Here is a 17,983-nt window from a genome sequence, read left to right as displayed (position 1 = left end):
TATGCTATACGTGTATTTGGCTAACATATTTGGTGTATATGCTTAGACTTTGGCCAAGTAGTGGCTAGATTATGCCACGTTAAATTTATAAGTTATGCATCGAAATGGTTTATCGTGTGGTTAGTTCCAAAAAGAGTTATGTTTAAATACACTAGCTTGCAACTATGGTTGAATGATATGTTTATATCTTGTGTGATGTGCATAGAAACAAGTGTGGAAAGATAATGAAATAATAAGTTCATATGGCTGAAATTTAATGATTAAATGTTAATTTCATGAATTATACAATGTATGATGAAATGTATTCATTTTTGAAATGAGAATAAAATAAAAATGCGAAAAATCGAATAAATGATCAAATTAAGCGGAACGCCGGATTTGAGTACTTCTGATCAAGAGATAAAGTGATAAGTGGTAGCTTTAGCTACACTTATCTGATCAAGTGAAAAAGTGATAAGTGCTACACTTATCTGATCAAGAGACAAAGTGATAAGTGGTAGCTTTAGCTACACTTATCTGATCAAGTGAAAAAGTGATAAGTGCTATACTTATCTGATCAAGTGAAAAAGTGATAAGTGCTATACTTATCTGATCAAGTGACAAAGTGATAAGTGTTAGCCTTAGCTACACTTATCTGATCAAGTGAGAAAGTGATAAGTGGTAGCCTAGCTACACTTATCTAATCAGGGACAAGTGATAAGTGATCATACGTAAGACCATAGTTATACTATGGCAAAGTGAAAGTGAAGTACTCAATTTTCCGTAACCGTTCCCTAATTTGATTAAGGATGGTAAGTGACAAATGGGCCCAAAAGAATTAAAGTAAATGGATAAGTGGTAGTGTATTTATATCAGGACGATGTTGTTATTCAAGCTAAAGTGATATTTTCATTGCAAAATTAAGAATTTCATAAATGTGTTATTGAATGGTATAATCAATAAATATTGAGTTAAATGGTAAATACGTATTAGTGTTGAACTTGATGTCATTGAATTGTACGTGAATTAAATGGAAATTGCTAGTGATATGATCTAAATCGTGAGCATGAGAAATTGCGAATTGAAGGAAATGGAAATGAAGCATTGAATTGCATGAGTATGTATCGGGTCTCGTAAGCCCTAATTATTATGATTATAACATTTCGAGGATATACTGTGAAAAGTTATAGGAGCATGTTAATTATTTTGAAAGTTTTAATTTAGATGAAATTTTATAACTCGGTTAAATACGTTTACAAGTGCATGTGTTTTGGTAATGCCTCGTACCCTATTCCGGTATTGAATATAGGTAAGGGGTGTTACATTTAGTGGTATCAAAGCTACGGTTTAGTCGGTTCTCGGACCAAACGTAGCATATGTGAGCCTAGCTATACATGCCACGTTATTACTTTTGATGGTGTGATATCTCCGGGCTCTAACGAAATTGCTTTGTTGAGACAGAGATGATTTTCAATCGAGCTATTTTCGATAATGCTGAAAATGATATTGAGATAAATGAAATATGCTCACGTTATGTTGGAATTTGGAAAGGTAAGTATACAAATTTGTGATATGGATGTGTTCATGTATGAAAAGAGATGACTATAAGTTTAAAAAAAAGAGTTTATGTTGTGATAAGCTCATCCAAGTATGTTGGTGATTATATAATGCTATGTGCTCAACATACTTGATTAAGTGAATATGATAAGCGAATTTACTTAAATAGATGGAACGTGTGTATGTACATCTGCTTGAATAATTGAAATTAGTATGTTCATATGATAGAATCTTATGTTTAATTGTTAAATTAAAGATAATAAGATATTTTGTTTTATGTCTTTACTATTAAACCATGAATATTATAATAGTATGAAAAATTGAATTAGAAGTCAAATTGAGTAGAACGCAGGAATGAGTACTTTCGTTCAGTGATATGTGATGAATTGACGGAAAAGACCATGGTTTGACCATGGCAACATGTGAACATGTGATTATGTGATTCCGTATAAGACCATAGCTGGGCTATGGCATTGGTAAGTGATATGTGATTCCGTGTAACACCATAGCTGGGCTATGGCATCGGTAAGTGATATGTGATTCCGTGTAAGACCATAGCTGGGCTATGGCATCGGTATGTGATTTGTGATTACGTGTAAGACCATAGTTGGACTATGGCATCGAGAAAATGAAGTACTCAATTCCGTAAGACGTTCTCTAATTTGACAAATGTCGGTAAGTAAAATAGAAGCTAAGTATTGGAATTTAATTAGATATTAATATTGAGCTCGAGTAAGTAAATTCGTTGTGTGAAATTGCGAGTGACAGAAAACATTTGTAATAAATAGATGTGTTAATTTGCTTGGAATGAATTACGTGGTTATGATGGTATTACATTGATGATGAATACAAAATCATATATATATATATGTATCTATGAGAGCAAGTTGAAAGATTTATGACCTCACCATCACCCCCTTATCAATATTGTTCTATGACGAAAATTATCTTGATGAGACAGATATGTTTTTTCAACTGAGTTAATTCTAATAGTATAGAAATAAACACTAAAATGTTTGAGTGAAAATGTATTGATTATGAGTTGAAACTCATAAAGGTATGGATCAAAGAATAAAACAATTTTTTTATTGATAAATGTTATAATTATACAAGCATATGAGTTATGATATTTGGATTATGATGCTATATAGAAATTTTGATTGTGAATTAGTGATTTGAGTTAGAATTTTGTGTTGAGAACAAAAGTGATTAAAAGCAAATGTTTATTAAATGCTTTGAGAATGTGAACTTAGTAATGAATTGGCTATTTGTGATGGTATGTGTTATGCGCACTTATGTGTAAGATAAATTTGAGGCTTTACTACACTCACCCCCCATATTAGTAAAATGTTACAATGAAATTTATGAGATTTTGGTTGAATAAGCTTACGAGTGTAGTGTTACAGAAGTTCGTGTACGGGAGATTAATAATGTGGTTGGAAAAGTGAATGAATTAGCAAATGAGGACAATATAAAAAAAGAGAAATATTTGATAGTTCTGAAAACTACTCAGATTATCAAAATGGATATCATTCCATATGGATTGTAATTTTTCAATACTTTGTGTAGCTTCAGATGCTGAAATATTGCTATCCTGATTTTCTTATGAATCTATGTGATTATCTGTAAAAGATATGAAAATCCAAAATCATGTGTGAATTTGAAATGTACTGTGTGGAAGTAAATCATTAACCTACCATCTGGTAAGATTTTCGGGGACGAAAATCCCTAAAGGGGGGAGAGTTGTAATAGCCCGATTTTAGGCCTAGTCGGAACAGTGGTTTCGGGACCACAAATCCGACGAGAAAAAAAATGTAATGGCTTGAATTTTTAGAGGTGTCGGAACGGTGATTCGAGATCACTAAATTCGACAAATGGGTAGAAAATATTATTAATTTAGTAAGTATAAGTTAAATGTGAAGTTAGGAAAATTTTTGAAATAGTGAATAGTGCACTAGAAATAAATTTTAAAATAATTAGAATCGAAATGAGGTATCAAGACCTCGGGGATTTTAAACCGAGCCATAAATATTTTTATAAATATTTATGGAGTGTTAAAAAGTTAGTATTAAAGTTTCGTTAAGAAATTTTAAAGTTCCGATAATTAATTGAACAAAAAGGACTAAATTGTAACAAATGCAAAATTTTGGAAAATGATTAAATAGCTTAAATGATAAAAGGAAGAGGGTTTAAAAGGCAAATAGACCCAAGGTCTATTTGGGCTGGACGGCAAAGGCATGAAATCAGCAAGAAAGTAAGAAGAATTAAGGGCAAAATTGGAATATTGCAAAATTTGCTTAATAAAGTTAAGACCAAAGTGGAATTGTCCAGATTTCTCTTCATTTTTCTAAATTCTCATCAGCTAAAACACCATGGAACGGCTTCTTCAAGCTGGTTCTTCATATTTTTATTACAAGTTCAATTCTTGACTATTTCTTGAATTTTTTGTATTTTTATGACTTTTACAACTAGGCCCACTTGTTAAATTCATTAGTTTTTGATTTTATGAAAGAAGTTGAAAGTTGATATGAATATGTGCTGGAATTATATGATGATTTATCATGAAATTAGAGCTTTAAATTGTTCATATGCTGATTTTATTGAAAGAATTGAATAGAAAGTGAATGTTTGGGACCTAATAGTAAAAGAGTTTGAAGATAGAGTTATATGTGGAAATGCTGAATTTCAATAGTCGTGTAACAACTTATAATGTCTAGGTAAAGTATTAATTGAGAAAATTAGATTAATTGAGGGGTTAATTGAGAAAGGACCTAATTGTATAAACTGTGAAATTTGGGGCAAAATGGAAATCAACATTTTGCACTAAAGCAGTTTTGGACAGCAGCAGTAGTGTAATTTTGAAAAATCACCAAAATTGTATAGATTGAATTATAGGATGAATAAAATATGAAACTAAATCTTATTGAGTCTAGTTTTTTATAAAAGAAACGGTGTGAGCAATGAAATTGTAAATCATGAGATATATTAGATTTTGTGAGACAAGGTCAGAATAAATTCGGGTTCCCCTGTTCTGACTTTGGAAAATCATTAACAATTGTACAAAAATGATTATGAGTTATAATTTATATTTTCAGAATCATTAATGAGTCTATTTTTAGAAGAAACAAACGAAAACATCATCCAAATTCTGTACAATGAGAGAATTAATGTTTAGTGAAGAGTGGTCGGAACTGTCAGACAGCAAAACAGGGGAAAATTAAAGAATAAACTGTACTATTTGGCTGAACCAAAAATTCTGAAAATTTTCTGGTATGAAGATATGTGAGTCTAGTTTCAGGGAAAATTAACGGATCTTAATTTGGAGCTCTGTAGCTCCAGATAAAAATAATTTAGTGACTCTGACTCAGATAAACAGTTTTGAATATACATGTGAGTGGATAGTGAAATTATAGCTAATGTTGTTTAAGTGTGTTATACACATTAAGGATGTGGAATGGAGAGGATGATGAGGAAAATTGGGAAATATATGAATGATTTGTGTATGATTGGTCATATGCTTGGTTTTAATAGATAAACGATGAAATAGAAATGGTGCTTATATTTGTGCATTATTGGTCATGGTTTAAGCTCATGTGTGAAAATAAAAGTTTCATAGTATGTGTGTATGGTATATTCGGTATATGATTTGGCATGAAATAATGTCATGAATGGTTTATGAATTAACACATGTTGGTAAGCCTGATACATGAATAAATGTTGTGCTCATCCATGCTTATAATGCTTATGCTATACGTGTATTTGGCTAACATATTTGGTGTATATGCTTAGACTTTGGCCAAGTAGTGGCTAGATTATGCCACGTTAAATTTATAAGTTATGCATCGAAATGGTTTATCGTGTGGTTAGTTCCAAAAAGAGTTATGTTTAAATACACTAGCTTGCAACTATGGTTGAATGATATGCTTATATCTTGTGTGATGTGCATAGAAACAAGTGTGGAAAGATAATGAAATAATAAGTTCATATGGCTGAAATTTAATGATTAAATGTTAATTTCATGAATTATACAATGTATGATGAAATGTATTCATTTTTGAAATGAGAATAAAATAAAAATGCGAAAAATCGAATAAATGATCAAATTAAGCGGAACGCCGGATTTGAGTACTTCTGATCAAGAGATAAAGTGATAAGTGGTAGCTTTAGCTACACTTATCTGATCAAGTGAAAAAGTGATAAGTGCTACACTTATCTGATCAAGAGACAAAGTGATAAGTGGTAGCTTTAGCTACACTTATCTGATCAAGTGAAAAAGTGATAAGTGCTATACTTATCTGATCAAGTGAAAAAGTGATAAGTGCTATACTTATCTGATCAAGTGACAAAGTGATAAGTGTTAGCCTTAGCTACACTTATCTGATCAAGTGAGAAAGTGATAAGTGGTAGCCTAGCTACACTTATCTAATCAGGGACAAGTGATAAGTGATCATACGTAAGACCATAGTTATACTATGGCAAAGTGAAAGTGAAGTACTCAATTTTCCGTAACCGTTCCCTAATTTGATTAAGGATGGTAAGTGACAAATGGGCCCAAAAGAATTAAAGTAAATGGATAAGTGGTAATGTATTTATATCAGGACGATGTTGTTATTCAAGCTAAAGTGATATTTTCATTGCAAAATTAAGAATTTCATAAATGTGTTATTGAATGGTATAATCAATAAACATTGAGTTAAATGGTAAATACGTATTAGTGTTGAACTTGATGTCATTGAATTGTACGTGAATTAAATGGAAATTGCTAGTGATATGATCTAAATCGTGAGCATGAGAAATTGCGAATTGAAGGAAATGGAAATGAAGCATTGAATTGCATGAGTATGTATCGGGTCTCGTAAGTCCTAATTATTATGATTATAACATTTCGAGGATATACTGTGAAAAGTTATAGGAGCATGTTAATTATTTTGAAAGTTTTAATTTAGATGAAATTTTATAACTCGGTTAAATACGTTTACAAGTGCATGTGTTTTGGTAATGCCTCGTACCCTATTCCGGTATTGAATACAGGTAAGGGGTGTTACACTCCGGTCGCCATTAACTTCTCACCTTGGACTCAAATCTTAAGCACTTCCAGATTTTAAAATTGTCCTCCCATATCCTTTATTATCGTGGAATCAATCTCCGGTGGAACCTCCTCTACCCAATAAACCGGTGACTCGCGCTCTCGACCCCAGATGGCCAGTTCATGTGCTGCCTTATTCGTCGAGCGGGGAACGAACTGAAAAGATGAGTTCCTAAACCTCACAGATTTAAGTTTTATTTCTTTCAAAATATTGAATATCACAGACCTATCATCTTCTTGATTGTTAAGTTTTTTTTATAACAATGAGGGAGTCTCTTTTTACCACAATGTCTCCAAATCCCATTTCCTCTACGAATGTTACTGCTTGAAGGCATGCAGTTGCTTCTGCTGTGGCTCGAATGTTGATAACTGGGTACACACATGCTCCCATAACTAAGACCATATTATTTCTTATAATGATGCCTAAACTTGCACTACCTTTTGACTGCTGATATGAAGAGTCAAAGTTAAGTTTGACTCGTTCTTCACTTGGGGCCTTGCAACTTGTTATTTGTGTACTGGATCTGTTAATAAACAAACTCTCAAGATAGCCTAGTTCATCGATATATGCTTTAATGAATCCCACCACTTCACACACTCTTTCCCTTAACCCTTTATGATAGATATTGAATCTGTTATATGCCAAATAGCCCAGTACGCTAGCTATTGCTATGCTAAGTTAAAAAGTTGTACTAACCACTGTAACCACTCCTGGTTTTCATTTGTGGACAAGGTTAACACTTATTCCTGAAGCACGACCTTCGTGAAGAAACAGTCATGAAATAAGTGGGCAACCGTTTCATCATCTTCTCCGCAGACCGGGCTGAGAGCGTTGGTCCTCAGCTTCCTTAGCTTTAGATTACACAGCGTAGGCAAATAGTTTTTAGTGATTCTCCATAGTTTTATTTTGATTTTGCTGGGGATATTAAGGCTTCAAAGTTTTGTATAATAAGTTTTTGTAGCATTTATATGTGTTATGTATTCATCCTCCAACAAGATCTGGTTTTCTGTAATGCTCCATTTGTAGCCATTTTTCACTGTATAAATCTAGGATTTATCGCCTCGCGATGCTAGTACGTCCGGTTGAGATGTATTTACCAGCAAGATGGATACTATTCGCTGGACTTGCTCCTCGCTAAACAAAGAGTCTAAGGTACTAACATTCCAGCTCTTTAAGTCTTCATCAATCAGATCCGCAACTATTGTATATCTCCAATTTATGTTTTGAATCTGTATTTTTCTTTCACCAGAGTAGGGCAGCCACGAGTCATTCCAAATGTTGACTGTTTTGTCATCCCCAATTGGCCCACCTATGCCCTTTTCTAGGATGTCACGGGCACCCCCAAATGCTTAGCCAGATATAAAGAAAGGGTAAGAACCTAAACATGCACTCATGAAATCGCATCTTGGATAATTCTTGTTTTTCATTACTTGAGCCAACAGGCTGGTGGGGTTGGTTATTGCTTCCACCCTTGCTTAGCTAACAAGGCTTATTAAAAATTGAAATATCTTTAAAACCAACACCCCTTGCGCCATTGGGGTACATAATGATTTCTAACTACACTAATGGATTCCACAATTAGTTCTTCGGCTGCGCCACCAAAATCTGCATAATAATACTTCTAATTCACAACATAAAGAAATTGGTAAACTGAAGCACTGCATAGCCTGTAAAACAAATTTAATAAAAACCTCATTGCCTCCTATTGATAGATTATGGATACTTTAGCTTTTTATTTTTGTCAAGAATCGTTATTTGATTTCAACAAAAGTGTTCTTCTTACGTCGTCCTACCATTGTTGGTAACCCTATATATTTCTTCGGGTTATTGGCAATTCTGACACCCAACTCCCCGCCTAATTGCTTTGATTCTTTTGAAATATTGTTGCTAAAATATATCAAGGATTTATTGAAATTTACCATTTGTCCCGAAATTCTCTCATATTCATTTACCATTGCCTTTATTGCCATAATCCCTTCTTTTGTTGCCTTTCCAAATAAAATGCTATCATCTGCAAAAAAATGAGTTATTGATAAGCCTACTCTCATTACCTTCACTCCTTCGATTTTATTTTCTCTTTTGGCTATGTTCAGCAGTTTCAAAAAGCCTTTTGCACAAATGATAAATAAATAAGGGCTTAGAGAGTCTCCTTGCCTTAAACCTCTTGAATGTTTGAATTCGATTCCTTTTTCTCCATTGAGCACCACTGAACAAGAGACACTGTTAACACATCTCATGATCAAAGTTATCCATGCTTCACAAAATCCAAATCCTCTCATCATTTTTCCATAAATTCTATTTCAACCCTATTCTATGAATCCTTTTGTAAGTGTTTTATTAGGGAGCCATAAAACCCCGTAAACCTCCAGTCTTCTTCTCCACCTTCCTCATGTCTTTTCACATCAATATGAGTATTTGAATAGATTTTTAGATCAATTGATAAATTCTCCTTCCATTCCAACAATAATCCCCCTTGAACCATTCGCACTTATATCTATTCCATTCCATTCACGTACCCACACTTCCTTCAAATATTTTCCATCTGCCTAGTGCTAACTTTTGTTTCTATTAAAAACAAAAGTTGGGGTTGATACTATCTCAATAGGTTCTTGAGATGTCTGACCGTTCGTGGTTGCCCTAACCCACGAACGTTCCAACTTAAGGTTTTTATTGTGATTGATCGGTCTGCTTTTTAGTAGCCGCCAATATAATAATGACGAAATCTGTATCCATCTATGTTACTGAATTGTTCTCCACTTGTGACTTCCTTTGTCTTTTCTTCCCCTCTATCAATCCAACCGGCTCGTCTTCATGATTTGCTCCCTCCATCGTCAAATTGATGCACTCAACTTTAAAATATCTAATGAAGTGACTATTTTACTTTCTACCCTCCTTTAATTTGCCTCTCATAATTGATGCCTCATGTGTTCCTCACTTTCGTATATGTAGAGCCCGATTGCCTCTTATGACGCCCACTAACTCTTTTCCTATTTGTTGTTCACTGTTCAAGCCTCCTTTAACAAAAGCTTTTGGTTCCTTATGTAGCCATCTACTATCTGCCAGCAATGATCTGTTTGGCTGTGCTCATAAAGAGCTGTCCCATTCTAAGGTTACTTCTTGGTTTCCCAATGATAATCTTAGGGGGCAAAAACTTTCTCCATGCCGGATGAATGCGGATGAATGCGGAAGCGAATTGTAAAGTTTTTCAAAGTCATGGATTTGACTTAGGGCTCTAGACGTTCATAAAGAAACTTGGATTTTGACACAACTTGAAACGAAATCAAATCCAAGTCAGATAAAATAGTTAAAATAAATAACTAAAATAAAATAATAAATCAAATATTAGAATAATAAGGAAGCGAATAAAGAAGATAAATGTAAAAATAGAACGTGGCGTGTAGATGTCCTAAGAAGCTCTAGAAACACGAAGAATCCACAACCCTTTTAGAGCAACTTTAATTTCACCTCCAATCTAAAAAGATTGCTAAAACTCTTCTAAAAAAAACTCAAGGGAAATTATTGAAAAAAAACTCAAGAGAATTTATTAACTCAAAAGAAAAATAGAATAATAATGAATTGTATCAATTGTGTACAATGCAAAGGCCTATATATAGGCTAGCTATATAAATCTAAATTGTAATATCACGAAAATTACTACAGTACGAAAGTAGGTATCTTTGATATAGTAAAATAAGGAAATAAAGTGGCAAAAGGGGAAATTTTGAGATATGTCAATACTGGGAAGTATATTATGACATATTAATTCAAGAAAGGATTAAATTGCAAAAATGAGAAAAGTTTTGTTGCCCAAGAGTAAATACTCAAAATTTGAAAGGTTAGTAAATATGAAAAAGTTAAAGGACCAATAGTGCAAATATTTTAAGGGTCAAATAATCTATAAACTAAGGAAAATGGATGAATTAGGACCAAATTGAATAGGTGAAGAATTATGATGGATTAAATCGTAATTTTACCAAATTAAGTAATGACTCAAGGATGGAATTTTAAAAGATCATAAAGGGCAAAATGGTCAATTAGAAAGAGAGAACTCTAGAAAGTAATGATGATATTGGTGATATTTTTAATTAATTAATTAGATAAATGCTATTTAATTAATATTTAATTAATATTTTTAGTATTATTTTATTATTAAATGATTAATATAAAAGGGAGGAAATATGAAGAGAATTTATCATCTTTTCATGCCTCCAACATGAGAAGAAAAAGAAAGAAAGAAAATTTCTTTCTTTACAATTTGGTCATTTCACCAAAAATTCACCATTTTCACGTAGAAATCAAAACAATTTTCCATAGCCACCAAGAGAGAAAATTGATAAGGAGACTATGGGGAGCTAGAATATCAAGTTAGATTCAAGAAATAGAAGCTGGAGGAGAGAAAATTAAGTTTAAGATTGAAATCAATAGGGTAAGGTAAGAACATCAAGATTTCAATATATTTTTGAGTTTGATATTATTGAAAAAGTATGAAATTGATGTTAATGTAGAGTTTTATTATATCAGGTTCTATGTTCTTGATATGTTAGTGAAGGGAAATAAAAGGAAGTGATGGGAAATATTGTAGAGAAAGGAAAGGAGGGTTTATAAATTTGATTATCAACATTTTGCACTAAAATAGTTTTGGACATTAGTAGTAGTCTGAATTTGAAAATTCACCAAAAATTGTAAAAATTGAATTAGAGGTTAATTAAAGTACTAAATTAAAGTCTATTGAGTCTAGTTTTACATAGAATAAGCGGTGTAAACAAAAGAATTTCATATTATGAGATATATGCATTTTTGTGAGATAGGGTCAGATTGATTTCGGGTTCCCTTGTTCTGACTTTGTAAAATCATCAAAAATTGTAAAAAATAATTAGGGACTTTAATTTATATTTTTAAATTCTTGATGAGTCTATTTTCAATAGAAACAAACGGAAACATCATCCAGGCCCCGTACTAAGAGGTAATTAATTTTTAGTAAGTAAAGGTCAAAGCTATCAAATATCAGAACAAAGATAAATTTGAAGAATTTACTGTACTTATTGGCTAAACTATAAATTCTAAAAATTTTATGGTAGAAAAATATTTGACTCTAGTTTTAAAAACATCAAGCGGTTCTTAATTTAGAATTCTGTAGCTCAAGATATAAATAATTTAGTGACTATGACTCAAGTGGACAACTTTGATATGAACATATAAGTAAATAGTGGAAATTATAGATAATATTACATATATGCATGTTATATACATTAAGGATGTGGAATGGAGAGGAGGAGGAGGAAAATATATGAAAATTCAACTAGCATGAGTTTTCATTAAAAAAAGGCTAATTTGCATGTTTTAGGTTCATGGACCAAATTGAATAAAAGTATAATTTTAAGGGTAATTTTGTAAAAATATCAAAAATGACCAAATTGCATGAAATGAATTATTTTATTATTTAAATTAATAAATTGAATGAAATATGAATTTAGATCAAGATCGGGTGGAAATTCGAGGAAAATGGAAAATTACCAAAATGTCCCTAAATTTTGGTATTTCTGTAATTTAGCCTGGTATGTTCGTATGAACTATATTATGTATAATTTTGATTAAAGTGAATGTTATTTGGTGATGGATATTATAGAAATATGTGTTAGTATTGAATTGAATGAGAAATATGTGTTAATATTGAATTAAATATTGATTAGTGAATGAAAAAATGAATTTGATATTGAAAGTAAATTTTGAAAAGAAAGTGTGATTGAATTGAGAATTGGAAACCCTATTAACTAGTCGGACTGAGTCAGATATAATTGGCATGCCATAGGATTGGAAAAGTACGGAAATTTATCGGCTTTGCCGATCAGGCACTATATGTGTCGTATTAGGCACCACGTGTGTCGTTTCAGGTACTTTATGTGTCGTATACTGCTTCTAATATATTGATCAGGCACTATATGTGTCGTATTAGACACAACGTGTGTCATTTTAGGCACTTTATGTGTCGTATACTGCTTCTGATATATTGATCAGGTACTGAGTATCGTTTTAGGCACAAAGTGCCATACTGGTGTGTTTGGTTGGAATTCGTGTATCTGCCAAAGTCTGATCTTGTTAATAGGGGTAATTAATTGAAAAGTTAAATCGAATGAAATGAGTCAGTTGAGCCATTGAAAAGGAACGTGATTGTGGAATATAATTTGAATATGTGAATTGAATATGAAAATGTGAATAGAAAGTATGAACTAAATGTTCATGAGATAAATAATGGCTCACATTCTGATGATAAGACCATAACTGGGTTATGGCACTATAAATGTAAGACCATGGCAGGGCCATGGCAATGCATGTGTAAGACCATAGTTGAACTATGGCACAGAAATAACGATGTACTCATATCCGTAAGTCGTTCTTCGATTCAGTAAGAAATGGTAAGAGACTTCTGTGATTGAATTAAAAAGATTTATAGATTATTATTGATATTGATCTGAAGGAAGTGTGTTTATTGATTATATTATATTTGACAAAGAAATTATGTATGTTGGGACGAGTAATAAACTCAAGTGCGACATGACAAGAAAATAATTTTATCAATGTTGAATTTATATGTAATATGTGCAAGTATGCTAACTAGTGTTGTTGCTTGATGCTTCGGCAAGTGCTAAGCTATTGGTTGAATGGTAAAATGATTATTTATATAATGCATTGAATTGGTAAGTATTTAAGTGAAAATATACTAGTGCTCATGAAAAAGTGGTAAGGTTTAAATTAAGCAATTTCTTATGAAATGACTTATCATGTGATCACTTCGGGAAAGACTTTGGTTAAATGGACTAGCTTGTGACCATGGTTGAATGATATGTTTGACTTGTGTGTCACACATATAGAATAAGTGTGGAAAGTAAAGAAATGCAAATGAAAATACAGAAATTATGAAGAGTTAAAGTTATATAAAATTCTATTGAGCTTGGGATAATATGTGTACGTGATGTTGTGGATTTATTCTGTAACACCCCTTACCCGTATTCGACGTCGGAATAGAGTACGAAGCATTACTAAAACACATACACTTGTAACGTATTATACCGAGTTGTAAAATTTCATCCAAATTAAAACTTTCAAATTATTATCTTTGAGTTGCTAAATAGGGCTTACGAGGTCCAATACATAATCATTCAACCAAGTCTTATAGCTTTCATCATTTGTTCATCTCATTTAATTCACAATTCTCATGTTCACAATTCAAGTCAATTTCTCAATCCAGTGTACATTTCAGTACCACAATAATTTTTTTAATTCTAATCATTTCATTAGCAATTTCCATATAATTCACGTACAATTCAATATTAGTAAGTTCAATACTAATACGTATTTACCATTTAACTCAACGTTTATTGATTATACCATTCATTAACACATCTATGAAATTCTCAATTTTGCAATGAAAATATCACTTTAGCTTAAATAATAACATCAATTCAACTCATCATCCCCTTTTTCGTTATTTTTCACTTCAAATATGAACTTACTATTTCATTACCTTTCCACACCCGTTTCCTATGCATATCACACAAGACATAAACATATCATTCAACCGTAGTTCATTTAAACATAATTCTTTTTGGAACAAACCACATGATAAACCATTTCACTAGAGATTACATCATTTAAACCTTACCACCCTGCCATGGTCACAAGCATATTTCCATTTAGGCACTTGCCATTTCAATGCATAACTTATAAGTTTAATGTGGCATAATTCAGCCACAACTTGGCCAAATCCTAAGCATGTACATCAAATATGTTAACCAAATAAACATATAGCATAAGCATTATAAGCATGATGAACACAACATTTATTCATATATCAAACTTACCAATATATGTTAATTCATAAACCATTCATGACATTACTTCATGCCAAATCATATTCCAAATATACCATATACACATACTATGAAACTTTATTTTCCCACATGAGCTTAAACCATGAGAAATAATGCTTAAATATAAGCATCATTTCTATTTCATTTTCTATCAATTATAATCGAGCATATGACCAATTATACACAAATCATTCATATATTTCTTAATTTTCCTCCTCCTCCTCCCCATTCCACATCCTTAATGTACACTGAAACAACATTAACTATAATTTTACTATTCACTCACATGTATATTCAAAGCTGTTTATCTGAGTCAGAGTCACTAAATTATTTTTATTCAGAGCTAAAGAGCTCCAAATTAAGATCCATTAATTTTCCATGAAACTAGACTCACATATATTCTTACCATAAAATTTTTAAAATTTTTGGTTCAGCCAAATGGTACATTTTATTCTTTAAAGTTTCCCTTGTTTCGCTGTCTGATAGTTCTGACCACTCTTCACTAAAAATGAATTATCTCATTGTACAGAATTTAGATGATATTTCTGTTTGTTTCCTTTGAAAATATACTCATTAAGGATTCTAAGAATATAAATTATAACTCATAATTATTTTTTACAATTTTTAATTATTTTCCAAAATCAGAACAGGGAATTTGAAATCAATCCAACCCTGCCTTACTAAAATTCAAATATATCAAAGTATATAACTCTTTTGCTTGATTTCTTTCTTTTATGTAAAAATAGACTCATTAATATTTCATTTCATATCTTATTCACTCTTTAATTCAATTTCCACAATTTTTGGTGATTTTTCAAAGTCACACTACTGTTACTGTCCAAAACTATTTTGTTGCTAATTCTAATTTTTCATAATTTCACTTTTTTACTTTTAATCACTATTCAATTCAAAATTCACTTTTCCATTTCCAAGTCAATATTCAATTCAATTCCACACATATATTCATTAATCAATTACACTTAATCGTTACATGATCTCATGTATTTTCACTTAGTCAATTTCTCGATGAACACTTTGAAATAATAACAGATACATGGTGGATCTGCACACAGCACCACCCTTATAGTCAATGATACTTGGTGGAATCAGCACAGAGCAACCACCTTTATAATCAATGGTACTCGGTGGAATCAGCACATAGCAACCACCTTTATAATTAATGGTACCCGGTATACGTAGTAGCCTGCACATAGTACTACACACGTGACCATTACTATCACTTTCACATAGTGGCCAGCACACAATCCGTGCCACACATGTGATCATTACTGTCACTTCATTCGTATCTTTTCTATTCTGGAGGTTCAACCGAGAAATTTCTCACTTTTTCTTACTTTTCTTTTTCACTAATCAAAGTCAATTTCCCGTCTTCCTTGACTTATAATAATACATTTAACTTATTTAACACTCACATTCATCAAAACAGTCCTTGAATCGAACTTTGGAAAAATTATGATTTTGCCCCTAAACTTTTGCATATTTACACTTTTACCCTAAAGCTCGGAAATTAAACTTCATCTCTTATTCTTATGTTTTATGACATGCTGAACATTTTTCCCTTCTATGGCAACATCAAATTCCCACTCTAACACTTACTTATGAGCATTAGGTATTTTTACCGATTATGTCGTTTTACTCGTTTTCACTTAAAATCGCTTAGCAAAAGTTGTTTAACATAATTTCTAGCCTTATATCCTACCATAAAACATCAAAATAAACAGATTTCACCTATGGGTATTTTTCCAAATATAAACTCTAGGTTAAATTATTATTAGAATAAGCTAAATCAAGTTAGTAGGACTCCAAAAACGTAAAAAAACATTAAAAACAGGGCTTGGAATCACTTACTATGGAGCTTGGAAGCTTGAAAACCCTAACTATGCTTCTTCCCTTGTAAAATTCGGTCATGGGGTTGAAGATGATAAAATTTTGGCCTATTTTGTCGTTTTAATTCATTTTAATTACCAAATTACCAAAATGCCATTAACTTAAAAATATCCTATTTCACTTATCTCATGTCCATTTTTTTCCACCAACTTAACCAATGGTAGAATTACCATATAAGGACCTCCAAATTAAAATTTCATAACAATTGGACACCTCTAACATGTAAAACTCAACTTTTGCACTTTTACAATTTAGTCCTTTTGACTAAATTGAGTGCCCAAACGTCAAAATTTTAGAACGAAATTTTCACAAAATAATTTTCTCGTCAAATTTGTGGTCCCGAAACCACTGTTCCAACTAGGCCCAAAATCAAGCTGTTATATATTCACCTTGTGAGTTGATGAATATAGCTTCACGACTATTGTGGTATCAATATTGGATTATTCTTGATATGTATAAATTTCATATTTGAAATGAATTGATATGATTAAAGTTTATACAAGCTTATTAAGCAATCATTGCTTATGTATTTGTTTTCTTCTACTTTTCAGATTATCGGAAGCTCGATTGGGTAGGAAGTTTGTCGAAGATATATCACACTATCCATTGGTTCTATCGGTATGTATTAATGTTTTGATTTTGGTTATAATGGCATGTATAAGTTAATTTGGCCAACGTTGGTTCATTAATGTTTTAACTTTGGTTGGTTTCAAATATGAATGCTAGATGAAATGAAATGTCTGATAATTAATTTGTAAACTCTGGTAATGCTCTGTAACCTTATTCCAGTAACAGATTCTTGTTAGGGGTGTTACATAAATAAAGATCTTAAGTATACTAGAACTCCAATTTAATCTAAACAAGAAGTAATTTTAAACTAAACTTTCTTGTTAATATAAAATTCTTAAGTAACTTAAAATACTTAATAATTATAAAAAATTCAGAATAAGAGTTGATAAATAAAATATTGAGCTCATATATAATAAAAATTAAGCCTAAAACCTGAACCCAATATGATTTAAACTCGAATTAAAAGCCTGAAATTCGTAATTCCCGTCATAATCTCGTTCAAAAATTCTACAGGCGCAATCTTCACTAAAACAATCATAACTTCAGCTCCCGAACTCAAAATCGATGATTCAAAATGCATTTCAAAGCTAAAAGATAGATCTTCAAACACCATGAGACATCTCCACCCAGAAATGTCAGGATCCCATCCAGAAAGTTGTCGCAAGTATGTTTATTTCCCAAGCTTAAAAATTTGCAGTTTTGGTGATTGAAATTTAATAATTTTCACCCCATCTATGCATGTATCAATATATGACGCGTTTCTTCCTTTAAAGGGGCTTCGTACATCTAGTTTTACTTTTATACACATAAAATTTTTTCACACCTCTTGTTACTATTGTGGTGTCATATTCTATGAATTTTTTGATAAAATTACCCAACTGTCTTGCAATCCCTTCCGACATTAACGTTATTGGGAGGTTATGAACTTGAACCCAAAAAATTGAGAATACTAGAGGGACTTGAATTAGATCTTCACCTTTTTCCAACCAATGAAATAGAATTAGGTGTATATTA

This window comes from Gossypium hirsutum, chromosome D13 (assembly GCF_007990345.1).
Source record: "Gossypium hirsutum isolate 1008001.06 chromosome D13, Gossypium_hirsutum_v2.1, whole genome shotgun sequence".
Taxonomy (NCBI): Eukaryota; Viridiplantae; Streptophyta; class Magnoliopsida; order Malvales; family Malvaceae; genus Gossypium; species Gossypium hirsutum.
This window is presented reverse-complemented; position numbering follows the sequence as displayed.